The sequence below is a fragment of the Saccopteryx bilineata genome, chromosome 1 (genome assembly GCF_036850765.1).
Source record: "Saccopteryx bilineata isolate mSacBil1 chromosome 1, mSacBil1_pri_phased_curated, whole genome shotgun sequence".
Classification (NCBI taxonomy): Eukaryota; Metazoa; Chordata; class Mammalia; order Chiroptera; family Emballonuridae; genus Saccopteryx; species Saccopteryx bilineata.
This window is the reverse complement of record NC_089490.1, coordinates 263,004,589-263,011,004: the sequence shown is the minus strand read 5'-3', so window position 1 is coordinate 263,011,004 and position 6,416 is coordinate 263,004,589. Positions and strand designations below refer to the sequence as shown.

At 47.8% G+C, this 6,416-nt stretch overlaps 1 non-coding gene across 1 annotated transcript; it reads left to right on the top strand.

Moving 5' to 3' along the window:
- Nucleotides 1–283: 283 nt before the first annotated feature.
- Nucleotides 284–359, top strand: TRNAV-GAC (transfer RNA valine (anticodon GAC)). The gene has a single exon. It is a non-coding gene; the product is annotated as a tRNA-Val (tRNA).
- Nucleotides 360–6,416: the final 6,057 nt, after the last annotated feature.

Below are 6,416 nucleotides of genomic sequence, written 5' to 3'. Positions count from 1 at the left end.
CTTGTCTTTACTGACCTAGCAACCTGGCTACGACACCTTTGGAGCCTAAACAATTACTCTTAGAAAACCATCTTCAAATGTAAGTGCTACAGCAGATTACATTAGTATTCCCATCCCCGTTTGTGTGGGTAAGTTTACCATCACTTAGTGATGAGTTCTGAAATTAGAAGACAAACAGGAAAATTCTAATGGGGCCATGGCAGTAAGCAGTCCGGGAGAGGTGTATTACTGGGTGCCGCAGGGGTACCCGCTGTCCAACCAGGGCAATAAAAATATGTACAATGCCCTGGCTGATTGGCTCAGCGGTAGAGCGTCGGCCTGACGTGCGGGGGACCCGGGTTCGATTCCCGGCCAGGGCACATAGGAGAAGCGCCCATTTGCTTCTCCACCCCCCCTCCTTCCTCTCTGTCTTTCTCTTCCCCTCCCGCAGCCAAGGCTCCATTGGAGCAAAGATGGCCTGGGCGCTGGGGATGGCTCCTTGGCCTCTGCCCCAGCCGCTAGAGTGGCTCTGGTCGCGGCAAAGCGACGCCCCAGAGGGGCAAAGCATCGCCCCCTGGTGGGCAGAGCGTTGCCCCTGGTGGGCGTGCTGGGTGGATCCCGGTCGGGCGCATGCGGGAGTCTGTCTGACTGTCTCTCCCCATTTCCAGCTTCAGAAAAATACAAAAAAAAATGTACATTGGGTCCCTTGGAGGAGAATCACCGGTTATTTATAATCTGACTTACGATTTATGTTGGCTCTTCTTTGGGTCCCAGAATAGAGATGCTCTCCAAGTTACCAACTTAGACCTTGACTATTCCAGTGATGGGTTGGTACTGCCCCTGAATCTGGGTCTCAGCTATTAGACCACCACCAAACATCTGGTAGCAGGCTTTTTAAAATCTTTTCTTTTTCCCTTCTGTCCTTGCTATTCAAAGATCAGTTCATTCCTTCTATACACACATGCTCTTTTAAACTTTTCACCTTTTCTCCTTTTTTATAGTTACTCAGAAAAATCTCTCTTTTTGCCACATTATCCTCTTTCCCTTCCTGTGCTCCTTTTATGAGTCCACATATTCATATGTGTGTGTGTGTGTACAAATGTACACACACTCACATCTATAGCTATATTCTCACAGCCTGCACATATATACCTGTTTCAAGCAAAAAGGAGGGACAGATTTGAAATTAAACATAAGGACCCCTTTCAGTGCTCAGATTTCATTCATGATTTTTACAAAAATCCCTGTCTGCCCCTCTGCTCTCCACTAACTCAGCTTTCCTTAAGCACTAGTATTCAATATAAATAGAAGAAAATAATTTCCCACTCATTGTCTCCATTTTCCTTTTCTAAAATTATAGTTAGCATTGTAGAAGCACACTTTCCAATGTACCTTGTAAGTCTAAGGCACTTGCAGCAATATTATGTGTTAAATAAGGTTTTGTGGCTATGTAATGCTGGTGGCTGAGGCCAGGCAGGTCCATGCTGGATTCAGGCAGATGGTAGAGAAACTGTGGAGCCAGAAAGCATTAGGGACATTCCATTTAATAAAGTCTCACAATGGCGGACAAGCACACAGGGAGGGGGAAACCTCTTCTCCAGCGCACAAACAGCTCCTCACAGTGATGGGCAGGCAAACCACCATCCCCAATCCCCAATCTCTCTCTCAAGCACAAGCACCCATAGCCTTACATAGGCCATACACACATGGCGCTGCTATGCACCCACGCACCAAGCAGGCAAAGTGCTTATAGCTGGTACCAGCGAGCAAGCCTAACACAACTGCCCCACATTCCACCCCTTTAAAGTTACTTGCCTCACAATAGGTACATTACATACATACCAAAAATGACAATTACAAAGGTGCCCTTCACAATGTCTCCCTGAGCTCTCTGCCCAGGGAGTTAACTGTAGGCCCACCTCCAACTCCCCACCACACAGTGCCAACAGTCTGGGGCCATGTCCACTGAGACCAAAAAGTGTCCTTGGTGTGTCTCTGCAACTGCATGAGAGCAGTTTCCCAGTGCAGGAGGGCATCCACAGGTGCCACTTCCCCCCACACCCATCTCCCCATCAGGGTCTCTCATAGTTGCAGTCCAAGATCAGTCCACAATAGACAGCCCAGCTGCCTGTGAAAACCACCAAGGAAAAGGTCCATTACCCACAACTAGGTTCACATAGGGCCTCAGGCCTCTCCACTCATCCCTGCTGTTATGGCAGCTCTGAAGACACTGCCCCAAGGAGGAGCACGTGGCAACAGTGGCCAACCTCTCCATCTCTGCCCCAGAGAGCATGATGCCATCCACCCCTAAGCCCCACAATCACAGCAACCCAACCAAGGGCTCAGTAGGTACTCTTTGCTGCTGGGTTTTTACCTTCTGGACGACCACTGGCCAAGCTCTGAGTGTGTGAAGGGCAGCTTCAACCTGAACCTCCTCGTCCTCACAGGAGGAGTTGGAAACACCTGCTCCCGCTGACTCAGAGACACTCCACTGGCACAGCTCTGTCTTCAACTCCCATGGCTGCCGGCTTTGGCCTCAAGCTGAACCTACAGTTGTTCCTCCAACAACTGTGGCTGCCAACCTTTAACTTCAGGGCAAACTGCAACTCACAAATCTGTAGATCGCTCTAGTTCCAGGTGCCGTTGGGGCTCTGCAGCTCTCAAACCCGGTCAGCCTCCTTCTCCAGCACTCAGTCCAGTTCACGCAGTGGTTGCCGCTCAGTATGCAGCTCATCCTGGAACTTTCAACCTCACTCAGCTTCTCACACAGAGCTCTTAGTTTCTTCTCGCAGGATTGCAGAGAACACCTAGCCCACGGTCCCCAGCAGGAGAGCCACTGGGAAGAGCCACTCCTCTAATCCACCCCTCAAGGATATCGGTGGCTCCATACCAATCTGCCCCAAATCCTGTCCACTACACCAGATGTAATGCTAGTGGTGGAGGCCAGGCAGGTTCACATTAGATTCGATCAGATGATAGAGAAACTGTGGGGCCAGAAAGCATTAGGGACATTCCGTTTAATAAAGTCTCACACTGACAGACAAGCACACAGGCAGAGGGAAACCTCTTCTCTGGCACACAAACACCAAGACTGGCCCCTCACAGTGGCGGGCAGGTGGGCAGACAACCCACCATCCACAATCCCTAGTCTCTTTCAAGCACAAGCACCCATAGCCTTTTATAGGCTATACACACACATGGCACTGCTACACACCCACGCACCAATCAGGCAAAGAAAGTGCTTACAGCTGGTACCAGTGAGCAAGTCTAACACAGCTGCCCCACAGTCTAGAAACAGAGAGAAAGCAGGTGTGAGGTGCTTTCTAGAATGAGACTAGAGATTTGAGACAACAAAAGACAAGCACATGTGGCTTTTGAGCTGCGATCCTTTACTGGTTATGGGAGGAGACTCACATATCTTTAAGAGAGACCTGAAACCAGGTGTGTGCTTGAAAATAGAGCAGAGGGCTCCAGCCTGCTCTAGCAAGTCCCATCCTATTCCAGTGGTTCTGGTCTGAGACCATTGCCAAGGGTTAGACTAAGAGAACTAAACCCTGTTTGAACAAGAGGTGTTGAGAATTGTGGGTCTGTGTGCAGTCTTGCCGTGTCCTGGACCATCAGGGAAGAGCCAACACTGGTCTTGCCTTTCCAGCTGGGTCGGCTTCCTGTGCCCTGACAGCTGTTATGAGGAGGGCAGTGCTGGGCCACCTGAGTACCAAACAACGGATTCATGTTGCATTTGTATGCCGAAGACTACATGTATTTTACAAAGGTCTTTTTATTAATCCACATGGAAAACCTGTAAAACATAGCTATTACCATATTTTACAGATGCTAAGTAATTTGCCAGAGTTAATAGTATATTTGACTTCTCTCCCTCTCCCTCAGCTTCAAAGGATGGAAGCCCTGTTGGATTTTCCTTCCATGTGCTACACACACTCATTCCCTTTACATCCCACTGTTATCCACCCTGATCCTTCCCTGTGTCACTTCGCCCTACACCCCTTGCAATAGCTTCCTAAACACACTCCTGTCTCCAGCCTTCCTCGGCTTCAGTAGGTTTGAATATCCAAATACCGCTGCTAGGGTTCAGTGTGCGAGTCCTTGTCATACACTGTGTTAGCTATACCAGTTCCAGCGACACCCTCCTCCCGCTATAGGATAAGGACCCAGCCCTTTAGCCTGCCATTCGAGATCTTTTATGGGTTCCCTCGGTCTTCAATTAGAGTTCCTCTCACCCTGCAGACAGGCAAACTGCTACATACTTTGTACTTTAAATAACACCTGCGCACTCTATAGTCACTCATCCACTTTTCACGTACTCCCACCAGACATTTCACCCTCTTCTCCTCTCTCCATCTAAATCTGGGCAGCTCAGACCTCGCCTTCCTGTGGAGAGCCACACTTGGGGTCTGTGTCAAGTCCTCGGCTTGCTCATCAGGCCGAGGTGACACCTCTTTCCTATTTGTCTAATATTGTTACTACTCTCTTTATGGTTAAGTTTTCACGAATTTCCCCTTTTTCATGCTTTCACAGTTATGTAGGCAAGAATCAGGTTTTCGGCTGTTGTGATGTAGCAAGATAATATCTTGAAATATTAATCTTGGTGCTTTTGTTTTTCTGTAGTCCTTGCCGGGGGCTCCCTACCTCCGGGCAGAGGCATCCACATCGCCTCAGGGAGGAAAACAGGAGCAAGAGAAAAAGCAAAGAGACAGTTAAAGGTCCACCAGGTTTCTTTTTTTCTTAACTTTAGAAACAGGATTTTTTTGAGAATCGTTCTGAGGGCTTTTCCCATACCCAGGGTTTATACCTGGACAACGGAATTAGAAGGAGAACTTGGCATGCTGTCTATGGCCCACTTAACTGAAGGAAGCCTGCATCTGCCTCAGGATTTTCCTGAAACCTGGTCAAAATGATCCACGTAGACACCTTAGCCAGTACCACATCCAGATACTCATAACAAACACCAACCCTGGAAAAGGGTGGAGGGCTCTGGTCCCCTGGGGAGATGAAAGTGGGAAAGGAAAAGCCAGCACTAGAACTTGGGAGGACAAAGGGGAACTCCCCTCTGTACTGCTGGTGGCTGAGGCCAGGCAGGTTCGGGCAGAGGGTAGAGGAGCTGCAGAGCCAGCAAGCATCAGGTCATTATTACCCTTTTATTGGAGGCTCGCAAAAACAGGTATTCAAATAAACAAAGGAAAACATGCTTTTTGCAGTGAAGGGCAAGGGATCTGGAGAACTGTACCTCACAGTGGCGGGAGGGCGATCACCTGTAGCCTTACATAGACTATACACATGTGGTGCTGCCCTGTGCCCACACAATAATCAGGCAAAGTGCTTGCAGCCGGTAAAACAGCGAGCAAGCCTGACACAACTGCTCCCCACACCCTCTGTTACCTTACATCCCGTACCTGTGCTGGCAAGATGTTAGCCACTAGCCGCATGTGACTACTAAGTACTTGAAATGGAGCATGCGACTATGGAATTGGATTTCAACAGTGACACATGGCTAGTGGCTACTGTATTGAAGAGAGCAGCTCTAAAGCATCTGATAGCAGTCTGTCTGCTTCCATGACCCACAGTGTCTATACCATTTCTGACACATAGTAGGCTTTCAATAAATATTTCTAGAATGAATTAAAGACATGCATTGTAAAAGCAATAAATGCGTATTGACACTAGTTCAAGACAGACCTGAAGCCTCTTAGCTGCAGTGCTCTCTGTTTACTGATCATATAGAAGCTACTGCAGCTTATTCCATTTAAAAAACTTTATAGGAATTGATTTTTCTCGGGGTACATAATTCCCAAACCATCAACATCAACAGATAGCTAGCTATTGAGTCTGACAATCACTGCCCTGCTTTGAATCTGAAAGCACCTCCGAGATTAAGCTTGCCAAAGCTTCAAATGACTCTGTAACACCCTGAAGGAAACTTAGGTAACATGCTTTTTCACTTCTCCCAGTTTAGTGTTATTTTATACTGTATTATATTTGTAACCTGATTGTCCCAGGCCTCACCAACTTGTGGATAAAGAGATATAGTCATATTGATATTCAAATCATAGTGACTCCAGTAGTGATTCAGTCCCTTTCTGGGTCTCTCTGGTGTTCTTACCATTATTTCTACGGCTGCTGCCTTGTAAGACAACACGCTGGGACTAGGCACAGCTGGCTTCCCCTGGGAGCTGCTCTAGGCCTGGGAATGCCCAGGCTCCCATGTGGTCCAGGGCTGACCTCCATGTTTCTTCTTCAGCAGCTGCTTATGCTCCAAGTCCCCTTATAGATTTCATTTTGTTGTGTTTTGTTTTGTTTCAATGAACATAGATTTTTCAGCTTCTGGCTCTCCACACTCATTTGGGAATCAAAACCAGCTCATTAGGCAGGACTAAGCTGAATTAACTAAAGAGTCAACAAATACCTGTGGGTTCTATTAT